This window comes from Fukomys damarensis, unplaced genomic scaffold (assembly GCF_012274545.1).
Source record: "Fukomys damarensis isolate Sample0158 unplaced genomic scaffold, DMR_v1.0_HiC HiC_scaffold_14, whole genome shotgun sequence".
NCBI classification, from domain to species: Eukaryota; Metazoa; Chordata; class Mammalia; order Rodentia; family Bathyergidae; genus Fukomys; species Fukomys damarensis.
Window position 1 is genome coordinate 51199743 of NW_022900926.1, and position 27405 is coordinate 51227147.

At 39.3% G+C, this 27405-nt stretch overlaps 1 long non-coding RNA gene across 1 annotated transcript in view; it reads left to right on the forward strand.

Moving 5' to 3' along the window:
- The window catches only part of LOC104874285, a 22191-nt gene extending 1102 nt beyond the window's left edge, over positions 1–21089 (forward strand). The window contains exons 2-3 of the long non-coding RNA XR_783705.2: positions 6500–6651; positions 20830–21089. This is a non-coding gene — a long non-coding RNA (uncharacterized LOC104874285). The remainder of the gene's footprint in view (positions 1–6499; positions 6652–20829) is intronic.
- The last annotated feature ends 6316 nt before the right edge of the window (positions 21090–27405 follow it).

A 27405-nucleotide genomic window follows, 5' to 3' on the forward strand; every position in this document is an offset into this window, starting at 1 on the left:
TTTTTTTTTTTTTTTTAGACATTCTTGCTAAGACTGGCCTTGAATTTGTGGCAGTCCTCCTGCCTCAGCCTCCTCAGTGCTGGGATTACAAGTGTGTGCCACCATTGCCAACCAAAATTCCTTTTTAAAAAAAGTGTGTCTGCATAAACCGGGTGTGGTGGCACATGCCTGTAATCCTAGCACTTGGGAGGCTGAGGCAGGAGGATTGCTATGAGTTTGAGATCAGCCTGGACTACATAATGAGTTCCAGGTCAGTCTCAATTACATAGCAAGACCCTGTTTAAAAAAACCAAAAAAAAAAAAAAAAGTGTGTCTACCTGAATAAAGTCTTCAAGAACTCCGATGAAAATCTCAACCTCTTCTGGCTTCCTATTCTGTTCACTACCATGCCCTGAACTTTATATAGGCTTTCTGGCATTCCAAATCAGCATTTCAAGAAACACCTCCTGACTACTGTCCCCCTAATTCCCACTACAGAAGCACAGCCCCTGGTGCTGAAGAATGTATCCTGTACTTTCACACTGAGCTACCTCTGCAGTCTGTGGACCCTTTTTTATTCTTTTAAAAATTGCCCAGAACCCCTCAGTGGTGCACCACACCTGTAATTCCAGCACTCAGGAGGGGGAAGTAGGGTTGCCAGGAGTTTGAGGCCAGCCTGGGCTACATGAGTTAAAGACTAGTCTGGACTGCACAGCAAGATTCTGTCTTAAAAACTAAAAAATAAAAGTTTTTTTCCCCCCTTGGTAAGGGGCTCAAACTCAGGACCTTGCACTTGGGTTTTTTGGGGTTTTATTTATGTATTTATTTATTTTTGGTACCGGATATTGAACTCCAAACCACTGAGCTAAATCCCCGGCCCTAGGACCTTGCACTTGTAAGGCAGGCAGTGGAGCCACTCAGCTAAATTCTTGGTCCAAGATACATTTTTTTTTTTAATTGTTCAAACTGAGGCTCTTGCCTCAGCTACCCAGCAATCCTCTTGCCTCAGTGTCCCATAGGCTTTTGCTACCAAGCCCAGTTCCACCCCCAAATCTTTCCTCTCCATAGTTACCAGCTCAGTGAAAGTTGCCCAAGCATCCAGCAGTATAGCTGGAAAAGGAATTGGCTAGTACTCTTCCTTCTTTCCACTGCTACATCAGTTAATCAAGTCCTGTCGATTCTGTCTCCCAAATAACATCTCCATGCTTAGACTGAAACCACTCAAAAAAAAGCTACTGTCGTTCATGCATACGGATATGATATATAGCTTCCTGATTTCTGCACTCTTGCAAGTCTCCTGATACATTCAACAGAAACCGCCCCCTCCTTTCCTTCTCAATTGCAAATAAGAGTCCATAGAACATTTGCTTAAAACACTGTATGGGGGGTTCTGGCCCTGTTGCTCAGTGGTGGAACACATGTTTTCCATGGAAAAGGCCCTAGATTCAACCCTAGCATTCCCCCCCTCTCAAAACAGTCACACACACACACACACACACACACACACACACACACTTGAATCTCATTACACTTAGAATAAAAGCCTAAATCCTTAATAATTGTTCTACTGTATCCCCAGTGTTAATTCAGCTACTTTTCTGGCTTCAGTTAGCTTTCTCTCAATTCTACATTTCCTTTTCTCCCCCCACTCACTTTGGTCTTTTAGAAACAGGGAATGGCTATGCAGTTCAAGCTGGCCTTGAACTCACTATGTAGTCCAGGCTGGACTCAAACTCATAGCAATCTTCCTGCCTCAGCCTCCTCTGTGCTAGGATTACAGATGTGCACTGGCACACTCAGCTCAGTTCTGGGATTTCTGTTTGTTCACACCAAAGAACTACACAGAGAAGCCAGTAATGGCCTGAGCAGAACTGAGTAATTTCCATTTGACATTTTTTTTTTTTTTTTTTTTTTGTTTTTTTTTGAGACAGGGTCTCACTGTGTAGTTGAGACTGACCTGGAACTCACTATGTAGCCCAAGCTAGTCTCGAACTCACAGCAATCCTCCTACTTCAGCCTACCAAGTGCTGGGATTATAGGCGTGTGCCACCACGCCTGGCTCATTTGACATTTTTTAAAATGCAGATCATACAATGTTGCCCAGGCTGATCACCAGTTTTTAGGTTCAGGAGATCCTCCTTCTTCAGCCTCCAAATGAGTCTCCTGGCATATAACAAGCCGGTTCTTTTGATGCCTTTTTGAAGGAAACAATAGTATAATTTTCCTCTTGACCTTCAGGTCCTTTTATTCCAATCTTGACCCCAGGAATTATTATTACTAAAACATGGAGAATCTGAATAACAGGTAAAAACAGAACTATTAGATTAATTTTTATTTGAAAGACACACTGGGTTAGATGGAAATCTATATGAAAAAAGATAAAAATCTTCTTTGATTTCTATGGGGAGAATGAAGATGATCAAGGCTGGAGATATATTATCAGAGCTGGAATCTGTATAGATGTCTGGATGAGCAGAGAACTAATGGGAAAAGCTGAGATATTTCCCAAAAACTACATTCAGTTTCTAGAAGTCAGCTAAAGATGATGCAAAAAAAAAGAAAAAAGAAGTGTATATAAAAGCTCTGGCACAAGAAGATAATAAATATATCTCTGTATGTCTTTGAATCCTCTTTAGTAGCTAATACAGGATTCAATACTCAGTAAATATTTGCTGAATTAAACCAAAGGGTAAGAACCCCAGATCCCAACAACCTTCTAATCTCCAGTCTACTAGTAATGGATGGCATGGGCTTGGACGTATCATCTCACACTTGAGAGTTGCTACTGTATTTCCATATCTATAACAGGTGACTTGAGCCATGATTTTTAATATCTATTATAGTTTAAACATTTTGTAATTTAAAAAAATGTTTCAAACTCTTTCTCTACTTTTCCAGTGTGTAAAATTACACAAATTCCCTTTTTGCCACTGAGGATCTTTTTCCTTTGAATTTTAACTTGCCTTTCGGCAAATAGCCTGCTATTCCCTTCATAGGGCCCCTCATTCCCAATGAAAGTGACAGCAAACTGGGTATGGTGGGTACAAGCCTGTAATCCCAACTCTGAGAGCCTGAGGTGGGAGGATTACAAATTGGACCTCAGCCTGAGCAGTTTAGGAAGACCAGATCACAAAATAAAAAAATAAAAGGCTTGGAGGACATAGTTCAGTGAGAAGGCACTGGGTTCATCCCCCAACACACACACACACAGCAATAAAACAGCAACGAAGACTAATAATATGGATTTTTGGTATTACTCCCAGCATGTATTGAAGAAATCAGCACCCACATTGACTGTTTATGTTTTTTGGTGTTTTTTCTGAAGTTTTCGAGATAGGGTCTCCCAGTGGGGTTCAGGCTAGCCTTGAACTCATCCTACTTCAAAATCTCAAAGCACAAAAGCAAACAAAAAAATACACAAAAAATATTAATCTGTTGGTTTAAATTTTTTTTTTTTTTCTTGAGACAGGGTCTCACTAAGTGGTCTAGGCTGGCCTTGAACTATGTAGCCCAGGCTGGCCTCAAACTCATGGTGAGCTTCCTGCCTCAGCCTCCCTAGTGCTGGGATTACAGGTGTGCACTACCACACTTGGCACTTTTTTCTTTTTTTTCAGTTTAAAAGTTGAGTCTCATTTTATCTGTAGGGTCTAACTTTTTTAGTATATGTGCTGCCAAAGCGAGAACAGTATAGGGTCTAACATTTACAATGCATTGTGATGCCACACAAATTAAGTGATGCTATTCTTAAATTACAAAAAAGCCACAGAGTTTATGCAAGTAACGACAAAAAAGAAAGAAAGAAAGAAAGAAAACAAGGTTTATGTGGAAGAAAAACCCAAATGATGGTTTTATCGAAGCATTGCCAACTCTAATCTAAATGGAGCCCAAAACACCGAGCAATCTTTGGTTATTCAGATTTTCTAGTTTTATTTCTTTTGTTGTTGTTGTTTTGAGGCAGTCACACTATGTATTTCAAATTGGCCTTGAACTCATTATCTAACCCAGGCTGGCCTTGAAATCACAGCGACTCGCCTGCCTCTGCCTCCCAAATGCTGGGACTACAGGAAAGAGCCACCATGCCTGGCTATTCAGCTTCTAGATGACTCATCACACAAAAAAGGAAAATATAGTGACAGTTCTTTCATTGAACATGCTCATTACCATGTACCCAAAGCTCTTTTCAAAGGTAACTAAATTGGGCTCTGTATATTCTAAACTGGCCTTGAACTCACTATGTATTTCAGGCTGGCCTTGAAATCACAGCAAGTCTCCTGCCTCTGCCTCCTAAGTGCTGGGATTACAGGCGTGCGCCACCACATCCAACTATTTTTTTCAATATTAGGTGTTGAACCCAGGGCCTTCCCACTGAGCTTAACTGTATATTCTCAAACCCTTTTTGTTTTTATTATTTTTTTGTGTGTGTGATGGACTCATGCTAAGTCACTAAATTGTCCAGGCTGCCCTCAAACTTGCCATCATCCTGCTTCTGGCTCCCAGAATACTAGGATTTACAGGTGTGTGCCACCACACCCTGCTCAAGGTGTATTTTTGACACTGTTTGCCAAGGGTTTAGTGATGAACTGAAAATAGAGAGTAAGGGAACAGATGGATATTGGCATCATTCACCAAGTTGGGAAAAATGGTAGAGTAACAGACTTTCTGGCTAGGAGTCAACTGAGGAAGCGGAACTATATAAAGATTATGGAATATAGGGTTTACTGTAGGAATAATTTGTATGAGATGGAGAAGGTAAGGATTCAATGGTACAAAGAGTGAGTTGGATAAGGAATGAGTCACTAACCAGCCTTCCTCCAAGCTGGATGAGCAAGGAAAGTTCACAGGACAGCTGGGGAGCCAGGCCTGTCTGGTCTAGTTGCTGGAATGGGACAATGAAAAAGAATGCTGATAGTTGGGCGTGGTGGAGAACGTTTGTAATCCCAGCACTCAGCAGGCTGAGACAAGAGGATCTCTGCCTGTTCAAGGCCACCCTGGGCTACACAGTGAGTTCCAGGCCAGCCTGAACTGCATAGCAAGACCCTGTCTCAAAAAAACAAAACAAAAACAAACCTACTATACATGGAAAGCTGTTCTGTGGCAGTGCAGGCCTGAGGTTACTTATCAAGCAAGGTTGAAAGTTACATGTGGACCAGGGAAGAAGGAGATCAAGATAAAACTCTGAATCTATTCTTTACTACATTTAATCAAGTTCACACATGGGGGGTTGGGTTGCTTTGTTTTGTTTTTGAGACAAGGTCTCATTGTACTACCAGCCTTTCTCAAATCCCTAGGCTCCAGCAATCCTCCCACTTGAGCCTCCAGAGTAGCTGGGGTTACAGTCCTGCACCACTGCACCTGGTGCATACATTACATCTTTTTATGTTTCTTCAGTTTATTTTTGTCTTGAACTGTACTGTCCAAAACCATAGGCACCAGCACAGTGTGGCTATTTAAATTAATTTAAATAGGATGAAATAAAAAATTCACTTCTCCAGTAACACAGTCACATGTCAAGGGCTCAGTAGCTGTATGTGACTAATGAATATGATTCTGGGCAGTGTCAATATTTCCAATCTTTAGAGAAAGGTCTTTTCTACTGGGCATGTATCTTAAAGTAATACTCCCTTTGATGGGTAGGTTATGGTCTTTGACCTAACACAAAAAAGCACAGAATTTTCCTATTTGAAATGTATTTATACAAATTAATTATAGTATTTCAAGTCTATCTTAACTGCCAATAAAATGAGACACCTTTGATTAGTTCTTTTCTCCTTATATTTGCATAGTGATTGATGAAGATATGAAAGACTTCCAAGGAAAGTATGAGGAGCCTGACATAATGATGTATGCCTGTAATCCTAGCACTCTAGGAGGCTAAGGCAGAAGATTTTCATTGCAAGACCACCATTGGGCAACTTAGCAACTGAAAATAAAAATAAAGATCTAGGGGGCAGGAGATTTAGCTCAGTGCCTCCACACCTGCCTTGCAGGTGCAAGGTCCTAAATTCAATCCCCAGTATAAAAAAAAAAAATCATAAAGATCTAGGGATGTAGAGTCAGGCATGGTGGTGCATGCCTGTAACACTAGGGAGGCTGAGGCAGGAGGATCGCTGTGAGTTCGAGACCAGCCTCAACTACATAGTGAGTTCCAGGTCAGTCTCAACTGCAGAGTGAGACCCTGTCTCAAAAAACCGAAAATAAAATTCGAGCCCTGGTACCAAAAAAAGAGAAAGATCAAAAAACCGAAAAAAAAGAAACTAAAAAAAACAAAACAAACAAAATTGTGAGGGACTAAAAATCCCAGATAACTAAATTATAGATTCTTCCAAAAAGAGAAAAGTAATCATATAGTTATCAGAGTGCACACATTTATTTGCAGTCATGTTATTTTAAAAATATTTTACCATATATATAGTAAAAAGTTATCTTAATACACACACACACACACACACACACACACACACACACATATATATGAGACATTTTCATGTCAATATACTTTATTCTTTTTTGTTTTTTTTAGTCTCCTTGCAGTGATTTATTAAGAACAAGCACGGGCGGGACGGGGTCCAGCCCAGCCGAAGACACCCACTACACCCGGCCCCGCCCACTCCACAGCCGCCAGCAGTTCCGTGCAAGCTCGGAGGAGAACCCGGGACCCGGAGCTGGGCCGAGGTCAGGCAGAGTCCGCGTCGCCTTCCTCAAACAGCGAATATACTTTATTCTTAAAGAGAATTTAATTGTACAGGTTCTTCATAATTTATATAATCTCTCACTGAAAAGTATTTGGATTGATATTTTTTTTCATGGTTTTTGTTTTATTTTGTTGTCAGCACGTTATTAGGCACCACCCTTTTACTTTTTTTAACTGTACATTTTAGATATACATAATGATAACATTCATCATAGGGAGTTTGTACCTGTACATGACATATCTTGCTTCTTTTTTTCCCATTCCTCTCCCCTCCATTCAACACCTCTTTTGCTCCTTATTTACAAAAGCTTTCTTTTCTTTTTTTTTGGTTTTTTGAGACAGGGTCTCACTGCGTAGTGAGACTGACCTGGAACTCACTGTGTAGCCCAGGCTGGTCTCGAACTCACAGTGATCCTCCTGCCTCAGCCTCCCGAGTGCTGGGATTACAGGCATGCGCCACCACGCCTGGCTTACAAAAACTTTCTTTACATTTTTCCTTCTATTTTCTTTTCTTTCCTCTCCTTTCCTTCCTCTCCCCCCACCTTCCCTGTTCCCCTTCTCATCTGAACATTTTCTCCCCATTTTCCAATGTCTATTACATATTTGGGTCCTTATTTACACCTCCAGCTTCTCATACCAGAGAAACAATGCCATATTTAAACATATGTGTGGACTTATTTCACTTAAGAGTATGGTCTCAATGTGCATCCATTTAGCTAGAAATATATCTCAAGCTTATCCTTTTTTATGGCAGAGTACTCCACTGTATTTAAAAAAAAAATGTTCTCTATTCATCACTTGATTTACATTTAAACTCTTTTCAAGATTTTTCAAATTCTGCCTCTATAAAAATGGGTATGCATGTATCACTGTGTTGTGATGCTTTTAATTCTTTTGAGAAGACACCAAGTCCAGTTGTTTTGTTGTTGTTGTTTTGTTTTGTTTTGTTTTGCCAGTACCATGCTGTTTTTAATCACAGCTTTGTAGTATAATTTCAAGTCAGGAATTGTGATGTACCTGCTTTGCCTTTGTTGTCTAGAATTGCTTTTGCTATTTAGGTCTGTACTGGTTCCAAATGAGTTTTAGGATTGCTTTCTCTAATTCTGTGAGATATTCTATTGATATTTTGATTAGGATTGCATTAAATCTGTATAACTATAACAATTTTGGGAGTATGGCCATTTTCACTATATTGGTTCTTCCTACCCAAGAACAAGGATTTTCTTCCCATTTTCTGGTGTCATATCTTCTGTGATCTCCTTTTTTACAGTACTACAGTTTTGAATGTAAAGGTCTTTGAATTATTTCATTCGATTCCTTCCCCTTTTGGGGGGGGCTCCTATTGTGAAAAGAGTTGTTTCCCTAATTTCTCTCTCAATGAGTTTATTTTTGTATAGAAATGATATTGATTTTTATATTGATTTTTTTGTATTGGGAATCAAATTCAGGTCCTTGTGCTTGCAAGGCAGGCAGAAGAACCACTGCGCTAAATCCCTGGCTTATATTGAGTTTTTTGTTTTTTTTTAGGTTTTTTGGTACCGGGGATAGAACTCAGAATCTTGTGCTTGCAAGGCAGGAGACAGCACCCAACACTGAGCTAAATCCCCAGCCCTATATTGAGTTTTGAATGTTGACTTTGTATCAAACTATTCTACTCAACTTGGTTATTAAATCTAGAAGTCTTTTGGCGGAGTTTTGGGGCCTTCTATGTAGAGTATCATGTCACCTGAAACTAAGGATAATTTGACTTCTTTCCTCCCCTTACTCCTTTTATTTCTTTCTATTGTCTAGCTGCTCTGGATAACATGTCCAGCTATACTGCGTAAGAGTGGTGATAGTGGGTATCCTTGTCTTGTTCCTGATTTTAGAATGAAAGCCTGCAGTTTTTGTCCATTTACTATGATTTTGGCTGTTGCTTTGTCATAGATGGCTTTTATCAGATTGAAATAAAGACCATCTATTCCAATTTTCTGCAGTGTTTTTATCATGAATGGTTACTGGATCTTGTCAAACACCTTTTCTGAATCTATTGAGAGGATCGTATACTTTTTGTCCTTGGCTCCATTGATAGAAAGTATTACATTTATTGATTTCTGTATGTTGAACCATCCCTGCATCTGTGGGATGAATCCGACTTAGTCAAGGTATACAATCTTCTTGGTGATTTGCTGCATTCCGTTAGCCAGTTTCTTATTGAGGTTTTTTCCATCTATGTTCATTAGGGAGATTGGCCTGTAGATATGTTGTTTGGTTGGATCCTTCTCTGGTTTTGGTATCAGGGCAATGCTTTCTTCCAGGAATGAATTTAGAAATATTGCTTCACTTTCAATTTCATTAAAGAGTTTCAGAAGTCTTTGCATTACGTCTTTGTCTTAGTTACTTTTCTTGTTGTGGAGACACAATAGCCAACACCCGAAATTAACAGAGGAAAGGTTTAGTTCATTCACAGTTTGTGGAGGTTTCAGTCCAAATCAGCTGGCTCCAAGGGAGGGTGGCATAGCAGACAGGTATGACCGAGAAGAAACAATTCATGGCAGGCAGAAGGTAGCAAAGCAACAAGGGATATCCGCAGCTCTTTCTACTTCTCATATGTTATCCAGACTATTTAGGATGAGTAACACTCACAACCTTAATCCCAGTGCCATTGATCCTAGCATTGCACCATGAATCATTCCCAGGGTAACACACTCTAGATCTAGCTATGTCTGAAAAAGCCCCATCTATGACTGCATGAGGCTTTGGGGAGACATCTAAATACAAGACATAATAGTCTTCTCTAAATTTCTTGTAAAATTCAGCAGTGAATCAGGACCCAGGCTTTTCTTTGTTGGTACGTTTTTAATCACATCTTCAATTTCATTGCTTGCTACTGATTTAGAAATTTTACATCCTCTTGGTTCAGTTTTGGTAATTCATATGTATCAAGGAATCTGTTCATTTCTTCTGTGCTTTCCTCTTATTAGAGTACAGGTTCTTTTCTTTTTTTTGTTTTTGTTTTTGAGACAGAATCTCACTGTGTAGTTTAGGCTGGCCTTGAACTCACAGCAACCCTCCTGCCTCAGCCTTCTGAGTGCTGGGATTAGAGGTGTGCACTACCACACCCAGCAGAGTAGAGGTTCTTGAAGTAGGTATTGATGATATTCTGTATTTCTGCAGGATCTGTTGTAATTTTACCCCTTTCATTCATTCTCTCTCTCTTTTTTTTTTTTTTTTTTTTTTTTTTTTTTTTTGAGCCAGGGTCTCACTATGTAGTTGAGACTGACCTGGAACTCACTATGTAGCCCAGGCTGGTCTCAAACTTGCAGCGATCCTCCTGTGTCAGCCTCCCAAGTGCTGGGATCACAGGCATGCGCTACCACTCACGTCCTACCCCTTTCATTCTTAATTGCATGGATTTGAGTCTTTTCTTTCCTTTTTTGATAAGGTTGGCTAAATGTTTGCAGTTTTTTGTTTGTTTTTTTGTGTGTGTTTTTTGGTACAGGGATCAAAATTGGGACCTTATGCTTGTCAGGCAGGCTGCGGAACCACTGAGCTAAATCCCCAGCCTAAAAGCTTGTCAATTGTATTTAATCTTTCAAAGAACCTACTTTGAAATTCATTGATTCTTTGAATTGTTATCTTAGTCTCAATTGCACTAATTTCTCCTTAGATTTCTATAATTTTCTCCCTCATATGAGCTTTGGGCTTGACTTACTCTTTTTTTTCCCTGGAAGTTTGAGGCTTAACATTAGGTTATTTATTTGAGCTCCTGCTTTTCTGATATGGCAATACACCACTATAAATTCCCCTTGTAGGACTGATTTCATTGTGACCCATCAGTTCCAGTATGTTGTATCAGCATTATCATTTAATTTTAGAAACTATCTACTTTCTTCCTTAATTTTGTCTGTGAACCAGTTGTTGTTTAGGTGAGTGTTATTTAATTTCCATGTATTTATGAAGTTCTTGTGGCTTTTTAAAAATAAATTTTATTTTATTTTATTTTATCTCATTCCCCCCCTCAAGCCTCCTCCCCTCCTTCTTGTGCTTTCTTTTGCCATTGATTTCCAATTTCATTGCACAGCATTATGGTCTGATGATATGCATCAGATAATTTCAACTTCTTTGCATTTACTGAAGCATATTCTATGAGCTAGAATATGGTCTCTTTTTGTGGGGGGTTTGAGACAGGGTCTTACTATTTAGTTGAGACTGATCTGGAACTCACTATGTAGCCCAGGCAGGTCTCGAACTCACAGCGATCCTTGTACCTCAGCCTCCCAAGTGCTGGGATTACAGGCGTGCACCACCACACCCAGCACGGTCTCTTTTTCTGAGGAATGTCTTGTGTGCAGCCGAGAAGTATGTGTATTCTAATGTCATAGGGTGGGATACTCTGTAGACATCTATTAAGTCCATTTGTTCAAAAGTTAGCTTCAGTTCTGGTATTTTCTTTTTGATTTTTGGCCTAGTTGACCTATTTGTGATAGTGGGGTATTGAGGTATTCCATTACAATTGTATTAGTGCTTATTTGATTTTTTCATGTCCATTAATATTTGTTTTTTGTATTTGGGTGCACTGGTATTTAGTGCATATATATTTATGTTATCTCTGCCTCTTGGATTGTTCCCTTTACAAGGATGTAGTGACAGCCAAGAGTGGTAATGCACGCCTGTAATCCCAGCACTCAGGAGGCTGAGGCAGGAGGATAACTGTGAATTCGACCTGAGCCTGGGTTACAAAGTGAGTTTGAGTCCAGTCTGAACTACATATTGAGACTCTATCTATAAACAACAACAACAACAACAATGACGACTACAACACACACACACAAACAAAACAAAGCAAAAAGGATGCAGTGACTTTGTCTCTTAATCAGTCTTGGCTCTAAATCCATTTTCTCTGCCAATAGAATAGCCACTCTTGCTTTTTGCTGGGTTCCTGTCACATGGAGTATTGTTTTCCATCCTTTGACTTTGACTTTCAGTCTGTGAATTTCTTTTCTTTTCTGTGTTTTTGGTACCAGGGATAGAACTTGGGTCCTTGCGTTTGCGAGGCAGGCAACGAAACCACTGAGCTAAATCCCTGGCCCTGTGAATTTCTTTTTAAGTTAAATTTGTTTCCTGTATGCATCATATTGTTGGGCCTTGTTTTATGGATGAAGCAGTTTTTTGGGTTTTGTTTTGTTTTTTGGTAACAGGGATCAAACTTATGACTTTGCAGTTGCAAGGCAGGTGCATTGCCACTGAGCTAAATTCTCAGCCCTTAAGCCTTGTTTCTTGTTCCAGTCTGCCAGTCTCTTTCTTTTGATTGGTGAATTGAAACCATTAATGGTTATAACTGATATGTATTGACTTGTCATTATATTATTTTCCTGTTCTTGGTTCCTTTGCTTTCCCTTCTGTTTAATTGCCTAGCAAGCAATTAAGTTCATTCATTGGGATTCTTGGAATTGTTGTCTCCATTATCTTTTTCTAGAATATCCTTCATTTTTCTTTTCTTTTTTCTTTTTTTTTTGGTACCGGGGATAGAACTCGGGTCACTTGCAAGGCAGGCCACCAAACTGCTGAGCTAAAACCCTAGCCCTAGAATATCCTTCAAAACATTTATTTATTTATTTATTTATTTTTGTTTTTTGTCATGGAAGTATCTTATTTCTCCATCAGTTTTGGTACCAGGGATCGAACTGGAGTCCTCGTGCTTGTGAGGCAGGCAGTGGAAACACTGAGCTAAATCCCTGGCCTCCCATCAGTTTTGAAAGATAGGCTTCAGTCACTAAGCCACCATGAAGGACTCAGCTGCATCCCCCTTGAGTCCCCTTTTTCTTGGTGATCTGCCCCACCCATCCACTTCTCTGGCAGTCACTTTCTACAAGCCATTTCCACTAAGGAAGAGGAATCATATCACATGTCCAGTATCCAGAACCTCCACTCTTTCAACCCCTTTGCTGATGTTGAGCATCCAGAATATGGAGCAGTAATCCAGCTCTAGGGTGACCGTTGCAAGAATATATGCCAGTTACTGGTAGTGATTGGACAGGCTAAGGACCATCAGTTGAAGGTTCATGGGCTTTAAGTACTTGTGGCTCACTGAAGATTAAGTGAGGATTTCCTTGCAATGAGTAGACTGTCCTTTCCCTTATCACAAGTCTAAAACCCTCACAGCTTGTATAATGTAAACATTCGGGATCTGCTTTCACTTAGACTACTGTAAACTCGTCATGCAATAAACTGAAAAGAGCCATAAAAAACTTCTCTTGAAAGATAGTTTTGCAAGGTACATCAATCTGGGCTGGAGCTTGTTTTCTTTTCAGGTTTGAAATACTTTACTCCAAGCTCTTCTTGCCTTGAGGATTTGTGTTGAGAATACTGCTGTGATTCTGATGGTCCTTCCTTTTGTGATTTGTTTCTTTTCTCTAACAACTTTTAATATTCTGTTATTGTGTTGAATTTTTGCAATCTTGACTATTATATGCCTTGGTGTAGATTTTTTAAAACCATGGCTAGTCAGGCTTGGTGGCACATGCCTGTAATCCCAGCACTCGGGAGGCTGAGGCAGGAGGATTGCTGTGAGTTTGAGACCAGCCTGGGCTACATAGTGAGTTCCAGGTCAGTTTCAAATATAAAGTGAGACCCTGTATCAAAAAACAAAAACAAAAATGCAAAAAAACCCCCAAAAAACAAACAAAACATGGCTAATTGGAGTTCTCAATTCTTCACTTATCTGTATGTCAAATTCTTTTTCCTTGCTTGGGAAGTTTTCAGTTCTTACTCCTGTGAATAGGTCTTTAAATGTTATTTTGTGCTATCTCCTGCTTTTTCATTGATTCTGATAAATTTTATGTTATTCTTCTTTGCATCGTCTAGCAGCTGTTGGATTGATTTTTCATGGTCTCTTGCTTTTTTTTTTTAGTTATCAGGAATTGAACTCAGGACCTTGCGCATATGAGGCAGGCAGCAGTACCACTAAGCTAAATCCTTGGCCCCTCTTGCTATTTTTAAGAAAGATTTCTTTTTAATGATTGCTAACCACAATCCCGTCTTCTACATCTGATAGTCTGTCCTCATATTGGCTCATGCTTCTGCGTGTACTTTCAATGGAATTTTTAATCTCCTGGATATCTGTTTGTGCTTCATGGATTCCATTTCTTTCATGTGCTGGGTGTTCATGGGTTCCATCATTTTCCTAAGCTCCACTTTTATTTTTAAATCTGTATCTGCTCTAGAGTTATCTAACCCTGTCTTTCATTATGGTCACTATCTCTGAAGTTACCTGAGGAATTTATTTTTTATTTAATTTTTTTCTAGAGCTTTGTTCTTCTCCTTTGTTACCTCTGCTGTTACCACCTCAGAGAGTCCAGGTGGGTGGCTTTTGAGTTTTTCCACCTTACTACCCCCTAGGTTTGCTTTTGGTGAGCTAGAAGTCTGGGGTTGTATCTTGCTAAGTGTTCTCTCATTTTCTTTTTTTTTAAGTTTAATTCTTAAAAAATGTTTAATTTTGGGGTTGATGCTTATAAATTGCTTATTGCAGGTAGCTTTATTGATAGTATTGAAAACACTTAGGAAATAACTACTACTTCTCAGATGTCTTCAAGATATACCTGGCTTTTGAGTTTTGAGTCTATTGCAAGATCTTACCTCTTCAATTCATTGGAGATGAGAAGGTTGCTACCTATTTGGGCTAGCCTCTGGTTCTTTGGCACCGGCCCATAGTATTATTTATGGTCCTTAGGCAATTTCAATCTTGGTACCCCAGGAAGAATGACTGATTAAAACAATTATATAGCTGGGCGTGGGGGCACACACCTGTAATCCCAGCACTCGGGAGGCTGAGGCAGGAGGATCGCTGTGAGTTCAAGACCAGCCTAGGCTACATAGTGAGTTCCAGGTCAGTCTCAGCTACATAGTGAGACCCTGTCTCAAAAAACAAAAACAAAAACAATTATATAATCTTGGGCTGGGGATTTGGCTCAGTGGTTCCACTGCCTGCCTTGAAAGTGCAAGGACCCAAGTTATATCCCCGGTACACCCCCCGCCAAATTATATAACCTTGCCTAAAGCAGTACAATCAGCAATAGCAATAGCATCAAACAGTCTACAAAATTGAAAAACTATAGTAACTATTAATTTGCCACTTTTAACAATATGAACTATTTTTTTGGTTAAGATAACAAAATCTAAAATGAACTAGAGAATTGTATCAGTAAATATGGTGATTTTACCCTCTGGGGGAAAAAATTTAAAAGGGGTTAGGGAGGAAACAAAATAGAAAAACAGAAGAAGAGGAAGAGATTAGAAGCAAGGCAGGAGGACAAAGGAAGATTACACAAACTTTCGGAAAGTAGTGAAGACGACAGGAGAGAAAGAGAGAAGGAAGAAATAAAAATAAGAACAAAACAGGGCCGGAGATTTAGGCCCTGTTAGGTTCTGGTGCCTACCTCACAAGCGCAAGGACTGGAGTTAGATCCCCAGTACCCCCGCAAAAAAAAGAGAACAGAACAAAACAACAATACAAAAAACTAGATACAATGTTCACACTCATATTTAAAAAAAGGAGGAAGGGGAGGGGGAGGAGGAAGAAGAAGAAGGAAGAAGAAGAAAAGGAAGAGTGGAGGAGGAAGACGAGGAGGAGGAGGAGGAAGAAAAGTGGGCCAGAGATTTAGCTCAGTGTTTCCACTGCCTTCCTCGAAAGCGCAAGGACTTGAGTTCAATCCCTGTCACACACACACACACACAGAAAATGAAAGAAAGAAAAGAAACAATACCAAAAAAACCAGAAAAGAAATAAGAAGAAACAAAAAGTCCACTTTAGGGCATGTATCTGTGTCACTGGTAGAAAGATTGGACAGACAGGGTTTAGATCTATGTTGATCAATCCCAGGAAAGCTAGCTGTAGATTTATGGCAGGGTAGTGGGTAATACCATCAAGCCTGTGTCTTTAGTTCCACTGAAGTTCAGGATGGTTTCTGGCTGTGAGGCTGGAACCCAATTTGCTCAGTCTGAAACACTCTTTTGCCTCCTGCCAGCTTCAACTTGGCTCCTTGTCCTCCTGCTGACTTGAACTCAATTCTGCCTCACCCTGACATGGGGAGCAGCTAGATGAGACTAGCCCACAGTTGCCCTGAGTTCTGAGCTCAGTTGGCCCCTTTCTAAGATGGCTACCAGCCAATCATCCTCTCCTGGCTGCCATCTGAACCTGAATAACTTGACAGCCTCTGTAATCTGCTATTTCCACTGCTCTGTTCCACTGGTACATTTCCCCATAGAAACCTCTGGTACTTTCTGGGCATCTGCAGGTTTGAGCCACCCCTCCAACACAGTGAATTGGTGTGTGGGGGGGTCAGGGATAAAGTGCCACTTATCACCTCCTTCTTCTGCATGGAAGTCTCTCCTCTTTGTTCTCCCTGTGGGCTTCAAATCCTACTTCAGATCATTGCTGATCACTTCCCTCCTTTTTCTCTCCCTCACATTGCTATATTCTGCCATTAGGACACCAAATCTTGGAGAGGCTGTTTCTCTGCTGTTCACCACTCTGTCATCTTCCTGGAAGTCTCGTTTGTTTTGTTTTTTGAGACAAGATCTCCCTATATATTTCAGGTTGGCCTTGAACTTACTATGTAGTCCAGGTTGGCATCAAAAATCTTCCTAATTCAGCCTCCCCTAGTTGGATCATTTTAAAAGTCTCTTTATCCTCACAACTTACTCCATAATGATAAGCTTCAATATTTCTCTTAAACCCAGTTTTTGGTACTAGGTTTTGAACCTAGGGCTTTTGCATTTGACTTTCCTCCTAGCCCTTTTTATATTTTATTTTGAGACAGGATGTCCCTAAGTTGCCCAGGATGGCCTCAAACTGAAAATTCTCTTGCCTCAGCCTCCCAAGTGACTGGCATTTTAGGCATGCATGATCATGGTCTGCCCAAATAAACACATTTTAATGGACTCTCTTTCATTATTTGGGCAATCATCAAAATTAATTGTTAAATTAGCAATTTTATATAGGGAAATTTACATGTAACTGAATGAAGAATAAAACTTTCACAATATAAATTCAATTGTGTACTTGCATAAATTTTGATAAGGAAAAGTGAGTGCGAATATGAACCTTAAAGTCTAAAAATATTCAAAATCCATTATGAAATTTGAAGAGGTAGAAATAGGAATAATAACTATAAAGATGAGAAGAAAACGAAGCAGCATGAAAAAGAAACAAAATTGCTATAGAAGATTCCAATGTTTTCTCACATGGTGGCATACTCCAGCACTTGGGAAGCTGAGGCAGGAGGAGTGCCATGAGTTCAAGACCAATCTTGGCTACCCAGTGAATTCAAGGCCAACCTGAACTATATAGTGAGACTCTGTCTTTAAAATACAATACAGTAGGGCAGGGAATTTAGCTCAATGGTTCCTCCACCCGCCTCGCAAGCTCTAGGTCCTGAGTGGGATCCCTGGTACTGGGAAAAAAAAATACAGTAAAATAAAATAAAAAAGATTTCAATGTGTTTTTTTGCTAGGGGAGGCAGAGAAGTAAATAAGAACAGAAATAATGAATGATGATTTATAAGTTTAGAGTAGTATTTTATACATACATGTTGAACTTGGTATCTTACAGAGAATAAAACTTTTCAAGCATTTCAATTGGTCTTAGCCAAAAGGCTGAGAAGTGATTTTTCCAAGCATTTATAGAACTGAAAATGTCGTGTTCTAGGCCTCAAAAAAATTCACTAAATTTTGACAAGCAAAACCAAATAGCCTAAATTTTCTAAATTCAGTTTAACATTACTACAAATTAACTACAAAAGGGGGCGGGAGATTGAGCTCAGTGGTTCTGCCACCAGCCTTGCAATCAATTAACTACAAAAGGATAGTTAAAGGTGGGTGTGGTATCAAACATCTGTAATCCCAGTATTTGGGAGATTGAGGCAAGAGAATCCCTATGAGTTCAAGGCCAGTTTGGGATGTAGTGAGGTCAAGGTCAGTCTGAACTACATAGTGAGACCCTATCTCAAAAAATGAAACAAACAAAAAGAATTAGTTAAAAAAATTATGGCCCAGTTAAAATATTTAATCTGATATTTATTTATTTATTTTCTCGTACTGGGATTGAACTCAGGGCTTCATTTTGAGCTGAATCACTGGCCCATTTAATTTTTTATTTTGAGATAGGATCACGTTAATTTGCCCAAATTGAGCTCAAATTTGTAATCCTCCTGCTTTTCAGTCTCCTGAGTAACTGGGGTTACAGATGTGTATCAGTGAGCCCAGTGTTCAACTTGATTTTTAATAATTAAAATAAAATTCTTCTTTTTTAGGGGTGCGTTTTTTGAGACGGGGTCTCACTATTTGGCCTCACAGTTTGGCCTTAAACTCACTATGTAGCCCAGGCTGGCCTCACACTCATGGCAATCCTCCTGCCTCAGCCTCCTTAGTGCTAGGATTACAAGCATGCATCACCATGCATGGCTCCTAAACTTTTGACACTAGCACAGATGTATAAAATTTCTCAGCATAGTCATACTCTAGACTGCTTCTATAAATCATTCAGCTACATATTTGCCATACTAAATACATACTCACTATTTGGATTTTTTTGTTTGTTTGTTTTGGAGACAGGGTCTCACTATGTAGTTGAGACTGACCTGGAATTATGTAGCCCTGGCCAGTCTTGAACTCACAGTGATCCTCCTGCCTCAGCCTCCTGAGTGCTGGGATTACAGGTGTGAGCCACGACGCACGGCCATATTCACTATTAAAGTTTATAGAAAAGCAAGGTATTTTCTGAGTTATATGCCATGTTTTATTTCATACTCTTTTTTTTCTTTTATTGAGTTTATTGGTACATTTTAGGTATATAGTACAGTTACATTCATTATTGGGATCTTGTACCTTTACATGACAGGTCTTGGTTCTTATTTTTATTTCATACTCTTTATAATATCTAAAGATGATTTACCATAGATGTTTATACATAATTTTGTAATTTTTCCTCCTAACACAATTTATGTGGCAATTTTTTTTAATGTTGTTTTGCTTTTGAGTGGGGGGACCTTGCGTTTGTGAGGCAGGCGACAGAACCACTGAGCCAAATCCCTGGCCCTTATTTTGCTCTTTGGTGCTGGGAATTAAACCCAGGACCTTTGCCCTGAGCTATATCCCCAGCCCTTTTTATTTTTTATTTTCCGAGGAGGTGGTGTTGCTAAATCATTCAGGTTGGTCTCTAATTTACAGCCCTCCTGTCTCAGCCCCCCAAAGTGCTGACATTATAGTCATGTGCCATTACAACCTACTCTGTTGGTGGCAGATTTGATATTCTGCTTAACTTCATTCTGAGCGGATGTAAGTACTGAGTTTCATTTTTGTGTGTGTGGTCAAGGGATTGAACTCAGGGCCTCAGCCTCATGCATGTTAGGCAAGCATTTACTACTGGATTAAACACAAGCATATTTTTCTTTTTTTTTTTTCCCCCAAAGCTTTTTTTCTGATGAGATCAATGGGTTAAGTAGAATCAAAGTAATAATATTTATTAAAAATTATTTCATTTAATGTTATGCATGCCAATACATAAAAGAATTATGATATAACCTCACTTCAATTAGTCTGCTTCATATTGTTTAAAATTTTATAAGTCCCATATTTAGATACATTTTGATAACATTTGTTGGCTAAAAATGGATATAATATTCTTCCTAATGTTGCCTAGCTATACAAACTCACAGTTTAATGCCACAGTCTCCTGAGCGCTGGGCCTACAGTTGCCAGGAATTCTTCTAAAGTCGGATTTTGATAAGTCAGTCTTCCACAGACCAAAAACAAAGTAAGACAGAGTAATTGCAGAATACAGCCTAATTCTAAAGTCCAATTGCAATGTAATTCTTACACAAAAGTATAGGCTGTAGCCAAAGCTGCACTTACAGGCAAAATTTATAACCTTATACATTTATATTTTGAAAAATATAAAGGGAATGTTAAGTGAGGGCTGGGGATTTTGCTCAGTGGTGCCACCGCCTGCCTCACAAGTGCTAGGTCCTGAGTTCAATCCCCAGTACCAAAAAAAAGTAAATGAGGATAAAAAACAAAACAAAAAGAAAGTAAATGAGATAACCATAACATTTTAATCAGAAATAAAAACCTGTGAAATATCATAACAAATTTTAAAAAGGAGCCAGGCATGGTGGTGCATGCCTATATTCCCAGAACTCAGAGGCTGCGGCAGGAGAATCACCATGAGTTCGAGGCTATTCTGTACTACATAGTGAGTTCATAGTAAACTACTTAGGCAAGACCCTGTCTCAAAACAACAAAAATTTAAAAAAAAATGTAGGCACATGATTGTAGTGTCTTCTTTTCAATTCTGAATATTTTATGCACAACCATGAATAATTACAGAGATATTGACACACTTGAATTAAAAAACTTATAAAAATTAACTGAGGGCCGGGGATTTAGCTCAGCGGTTTGGTGGCCTGCCTTGCAAGCTCAAGGACCCGAGTTCAATCCCCGGTACCAAAAAAAAAAAAAAAAAAAAAAAAAAATTTAACTGAAATAGAGAATAAGAAGAGACTAAAAACCATGGGAAAATTTTTGAAAAAAATGTTAAAAAATTAATACCCAAAAGTGAGAAAAACGGATATTTTCATGAAAAATATAATTATAATGTACATAAACTGTCACATAGAAAGATTAGCTCATTTGATAAAATCAGCATAAACTCTGATATCTAAGCTGACAGAGCACATAAAGTGCATGTGCACACACACACACACACAAACACACACAGACCAATTGTCATTATCTAAGTGAAGGGCTAGGGAAAGAAAAACCCAGGCTGAAAGAATAGCATGTACAAGGGCGCAGGTGGGGGAAACATATGGTGCCTTTTAGAAATGAAAAAGTTCATTTTGGACAGAACACAGATTAGGCAAAAGGTAGGGCTGGAGAAGGAGAATTTCCTGTGAGGTGTAATATTGGAGAGGCAATACACTGTCAGATTAGGAAGGCCTCATACATCATCTGCAGTTGAGGCATTCACTTTTTTGACCATTACTCAAAGAAAAAGATGGATTTCACAAGATCACCACTATATGGCCATATTTTGTAAAAACACTTTTACCATGTGCAGTCTTATATTTTCTAGTCATGCTCAGTTTTACTTCTAAAAAATTCTGTCTTTTTCCCTATAGACAGCAGTGAGCCTTTGTATGAACTGGAAGGAAACAATCTCCTGGGGAGACAGACTGCTAAGACCAGACCTTGGACAGTAGAAGGTACAAGAGAAGGTAGCTTTATCCAAAGAAGACGCCCCTTCCTCAAAGTGGATGAAGCTTATACATCTGCCACTACCTTTTTCACAGCCTGGAAAAAGAGTACAGAAGAAAGCATACATACCAGAAGTCTAAATATTTAAAAATTTCAGGTCAATCTAACTATTAAATAAAATTTATATTCTTCTACTTTGGCATTTACAAGTACAAAATGACTGGAAAGACTAGGTTCAGATTTAGAATTCTTGGACCCAGAATGTACATGATTTCAAGCCTGCTGTACTTCTCTTCCCAGCCCCACTCCACTGTAACCAAAAATAACAAATACATTGCAAGCATAAGCTTCCAAGTTCCATCTCTGGTACATAATAACAATAAAATAATAATAATAATAACAACATATGCAAATACATTTGGCCCTATTCCTATACAACTAGTACATATACATCTGTACACTAGGTCCATTTGGGATAGTCCAAGTTATATACACAATTCCCCCTTCTCACAGCAAACAGAAGTGGATTCATAACTGTTTGGGCAGGAATTCCATAGCTCTGTCCTAGGTACCTGAACTACAAGGGGCTTTTTTTTTTGGTACCAGGGATCAAACTCGGGTCTTTGTGCTTGTGAGGCAGGTGGCAGAACCAGTGAAATAAATCCCTGGCCTTTTTTTTTTTTTTTTTTTTTTTTTTTGATGGGGCTGGGGACTGAACCCAGGGCCTTGTGGATGCTAAACAAGTGCTCTACCACTGAGCTACATCTGCTGAGCTACATGCCTAGGCTTGAAATGGGCTTTTTTTTTTTTTAGGCAAAGTCTCACTATGTAGTACAGGTTGGCTTTGAACTCACTATGTAGCTCAGTCTGGCTTTGAATTTTTGGAGCTCCACCTGCCTCAGCCTCTCAAGTCTGGGATTACAGGTATGTGCTACCATGTCCAGCAGAATGGGCTTTTTTGTATGTAAGTTCCATGGCCAGGGAGCCCAAGAGCATGTGCTCTAAAGCCTTGCTACTACTTAAAATGTGATCCATGGGCCAGCAACATAAGCATCACTCAGGCTTGCAAAATTGCAGAACCTCAGGCCTCAACCCAGACCAACCATGTAATTCAACAAGATTAGCATGGCTTTGAAGTCCAGATAAACTAGTATAAAGTAAGGGGTCATTAGCAGGGGCCTCTCTTCTTTGGTCTGAGGTCAGTACTGCACCTTCAAGACAGTGGACAGGAGGAAAACAGACTGGACTTCAGGTCACTCTCTTGAGTATCCTTGAGCAAAATCCAACTTTATGGTATGGACTGAGCAAGTCCCCACAGTGCTTTAAACAAGAAAATGACAGCAATACTTACAATTTAGTTCATTTTGCTATAGGACAGACTGGTGAAGAGCAGCCTGAGGTGGCTACATAATTTGCAGGCCTGCTACAAAATGAATATGTAGGGCTTCTTGTTCAAAATATAGGAAGAACATAGCATTAAAGCTACCAAAACATAAGCTTCCTCCATTCTTCATTCTTCTGCAGTCTTTTTCTAGACTTACCGTGGTGTTTTTTATTTTATTTAATGTTATTCTGAGAAAAGGAAAATTGATGGTTATAATTATTAGTGTGAACTGTACCTTTCATCTTTACATTGTATTTAATGGTAGCTTTAAATGGAAATGTAAGAACATTTAACATATATGAAGAATCACTAAAACTACACAATTTATATTTTGTAGCTGGTACATATATTTTATCCTTTTACAACAATGGAAATTGCAGAAAACCAACTCAACTCTTTTGTTTCACTTCTTGATAGGTGTATGTTCTATCAACATGCTCTATCTTTAGCTTAAGGAAGGACTGAATGGAAATCAGGGGTTGCTTCATCTAGTTACCTAATACAGGGAAGTAATATGAACAAAAAGGCTATCATAGTAGCCTGTGGCCATAGATGTTTCTTAGAATGCCACTTTCCTCTTTCGGCTTTCAAAGCAAGTGCTGGTTCCTCAATGGAAAGCCTGGCCTTTCTATGTCGAATTAGATTGAGCATACTTACTTTGTGCTCATGTTGAGCCTCACTGAATGCCCATACATAGTGGGTCCACTGGAATTCTGTATGAGTCATTGTGGCTAATTTATGCAAATGAGAAGCAGAAAAGGGCAGACAAACATTGTATCTATTTTGTGCACATACATTCTATTGTCTCATTGGACTTAACTTGCACAGTACAAATATAATTATTACAATTATTGGCCGGAGATATAGCTCAGTGACACCATGCCTGCCTGGCAAGCACAAGGTCCTGAGTTCAATCCCTGGAAAAAAAAATCAAGAATTTCAAGATGGCAACAACAGAATTTAAAACTAGGCCAGAGGTCTTTTTCCGTGCAGGACACAGAGTGAGCATGCAGGTCATCTGCCCAGGAATCTGGCCCTGAGAACAACACAAGAAGAAAAAGTTCAGTGTGATAACTGAGGTAAAAAATAAGATGGTCACTGAGACTAAAGGAGTAGCCTTGAGAGAGATGAAAGGTGAATGGTTTCAAAAAATATGCAGACTGACAGATTGTATATAGACTGACAGACTACAGATGTATATATTTCTTAGTCCAAAGTGAGTAAAGGAAAGAGGAGTTAAGAATGAGTCCAAGACATGACTTTGGCAATCAGAGGAATAGAAATGTCATCTGATATTAGTAATACTGAAGAGATAAATGGAACAGAGAGAGGAATAAAAAAATTGCCCTTGAGATATATATGTATTTATCACATGACAGTAATGTTCATAGTATTAGGATATACAAATCTAAATCTGATAGTAATGTTCACAGTAGTAGGATATACAAATTAAATCTCTGGAAAGATATAAAGCAAGACCTTACCTCAAAGCAAAAAGAGTCTAAGAAGGAACAGTAAGAAAATACTGACAGAATATAGGATAGGATGTTGTCATACACATCAAAGGAAAAGGACAGTTGAAGAAGGAAGAAGTGGCCAACGTGGCCCAGTGCAGCTGAGAGGTCATGCAAGGAGGGTACTCCAGGTTCTGTTGGATTTGAGGACAGGAGGTCATCTGTTGATCTTAGCAAGAGCAAATTCAGTGGTAGAGGCAAACAAGAGAATGCAGTGGGCTACAACACGTCAGCATACAAAGACAGGTGTTGTTAGACAATGCTTTCAAAAAGAAGAACAAGGGATAACCTATGAACTAGAAGGAAACCCAAAGAGAAGGGATTTGCTTTTGTTTTTAAAACGGCCTTACTGGACCAAGGATTTAGTTCAGTGGCACCGTGCCTACCTCAAAAGCAGAAGGTTGTAAATTTGATCCCCAGTATAAAAAAAAAAAAAAAAAAAGATGGTCTTGCTATGCGTAGCCCAGGCTGATCTTGATCCGCTGGCCTCAGCTCCCCCAATTGCTGAGATTACAGGTGTGAACCACCATGGCTGGCTTTGGTTTACTGTTTTGTGTCTAGAGTAGTATATTAGTTTCCTAGGGCTCCCATAACAATGTACAGAAACAATGGCTTAAAGCAATAGCAATTTATTATCTCATAGATCTGGAGGCTAAAAGTTTGTTATCAGTGTTGGTAGAGCCATACTTCCTTTAAAACCTTCCTTGCCTTTTCCTAGCTTCTGAGGGTATTTGGGAATCTTGGTATTTCTTCATAGCAGTTGTGTAACTCTAGTCTTTTACTTCACTTTCACATGAAATTCTCTTTATGTTTGCCTTTGCATGACCATCTGTTGATAAGGACAGAAGTCCTACTGGATCAGGGACTCACTCTGCTCCAGTGTGGTCTTATTTGAACTAATTACATTTGCAACGATCCTATTCCAAGTGAGGACACAGCCTGTGGTACTGAGTGTTAAGACAGAAATATATCATTCTGGAAGTCAACATAAGCCAACCATAATAAACATAGTAAATCATAGGCTAATACCTGTTGAAAGAGTGAAGAATGTGATTCGAACACTGGAGGAAGAGTTGGCCTTTCACTAGAGGAGAGGTATCATTCCAGTGTGGTGAAACAGATGAAAAACAGTCCATATGTGGGCTGGGGATTTAGTTCAGTGGTTCCATCGTTTGCCTTGCAAAGCGCAAGGTCCTGAGTTTGACCCCTGGTACCAAAAACAAAACAAAACAAAACAAAAAACAGTCTATATGTATAAAGACTGGTGTAAAGATGTCATCTAAAAACTTCAAAAATCCTCATGTGGAGGAAGATGAGATCATCTTTTGTAGTGAGGGGAGAGTGGAAATGGAGTGGGGGAAGTTAAGAGGTATGAAGAAGAAAGTCTGATGGAAAAGAAAACTGACAAGGGCTGCCTTGTAGCACTGAGGGCTGACTGGGGTTGGAGATGATAGGTTTGTGGTGACATAAGTCAGCTCTGCTGTGTGATTTCTGTAGCAAGGCTGAAATGATACCGGTGAGAAGCTGGCAAAGACAAACAGTTAGATTGATCTATAGTTAGCATTATGCCAGGTAGTGCCAAGAAAAGACAGTAGGATGAGGAAGTTGGGAAAATGGCATGAGAGGGCCACTGATACATCTTGGAATTAGGCTAGATAAGAAGGAAGTTAAAGGCAAATAAGACGACATAAAGTGCAAAGATTCCAATGAGAAACAAAGAGTAGAGACATTTCTTTTTTTTTTTTTTTAGGTACCGGGGATCGAACTTGGATTCTTCAGCTTGTGAGGCAGGCAGTGGAAACAACTGAGCTAAGTCCCCGGCCCAGTAGAAACATTTTTAATGACATTGAAAAACATTTTTTTTTTTTTTTTAGTTTTTTGGGACATGGTCTCACTGTTTTTCAGGGTGACCTTGAATTCTGAGATTCTCCTGCCTCAGTCTCTCCAGTGCTGGGATTACAGGTGTGCGGTATCACACCAAGCATGACATTGAAAGTTATGATAGCATATTATATTTAAAAATCAGGGTAACAAACCAAACACAGTATAATTCAAATTTTATGAAATTTATATCTGCATATAAAAATACATAGAAATTTATAATGGTCATTCGAATTATGGGGTTATTTCAATATCCTTAGTTTTATGTTTTATATCTTTTTTTTTTCTAGGATTAAACCCAGGGCTTTTGCCTTGAACTAGATCCCCAGCACTTTTCACATTTTTTTTTTTTTTTTTTTTGAGACAGGGTCTCACTATGTAGTTGAGACTGACCTGGAACTCACTATGTAGCTCAGGCTGGTCTCGAACTCACAGTGATCCTTCTGCCTCAGCCTCCCAAGTGCTGGTATTACAGGCATGCGCCACCATGCCCGGCATACTTTTCACATTTTATTTTGAAGTTCTTGCTAAATTAAGTTGCCCAGGTTGACTCAAAATTGTGATCTTCATGCTCAGTCTCCCAGAGTGCTGGGATAAGAGGTATGCATCACCATGCCTGGCTGGCTAGCCTTTCTTTCCTCTCTCTTTTTTTTTTTTTTTTTTTTTTTTTTGTATTGGTGATCAAATTTGGGACCTTGCACTTGTGAGGCAGGTGGTGGCACCACTGAGCTAAAATCCCGCCCCCCTTCATTCTTTAATTCTTTCTGCAGTGCTGGAGAGAAATCCAGTGCCTCACACATGCTAGGAAAGTGCTCTACAACTGAGTAACATCCCAGGCCTATTTTTTTTCATAACTTTTTCCCAATAGAAAACCTAGATTTATTTGTTTGTTTTTGTCAGCAAAGATGTCCTGTTTTACCACAATTAAAACATTTAACATTTTTAGCATTATTATTATATTACCTTGTTTTGTAAGAGCCGGCATAGCTTGAGCTAACACAGACCCCCTCTGAGTTTCCGAACTGATATCCTGACAAGCCTTAATGTAACTGTTTGAATCTTTAGAGGCTATCATGGTAGCCAGAGTCTGCTTATAGTCATGTTAGCATTGTCATAAGTGAGTTGGAAATAAGTATGTCAGCTGCTTGAGCATGAGGAATTTGTCTGTGCTTGGCTTCCTGTAGTCAGACCAAGAACTGTGTATAGGATTCTTTTGGTCCTTGTAAGATATTAAGAAAAGACTGGACAGGAGCCCAGACCTCAGGCACAAGCTCTAAATAGTATTATGCATAGTATTTGTTCGAAAGTCTCAGCAGTATACTGCGACTTTTGGGCTATATCTGCAAACTGTCCCAGCCCCAGTAACATTTCCAAAGTTACATTGGTCCTATATTAGTCTGATTTATTTGTTATGCTATTACAAAGACAAAACAATTATCATGAGTACTTTGGGTACTTCATCCCAGCTCACTTGTTCTGTTATGGACAATGAATGTAAGAGAAATTAAAGGATATTACCTAGGAAGCTATCAGAAAGTAGACTAGAAAAACAGGGAGGGAGAAGCAGAAACTAGCCAGAAGCACTTTTTGGGAGTAGGATCTGCAGCTGGGATGTTTCCCAAGAGACTATCTAGAGAGGTCTGAATTAATTAATTCAGGCCCCAAATTAGTCAAAGACTCTTGCCCCTGTGGAGAAGCTGATCCTTCTGAGACCTTTGTCT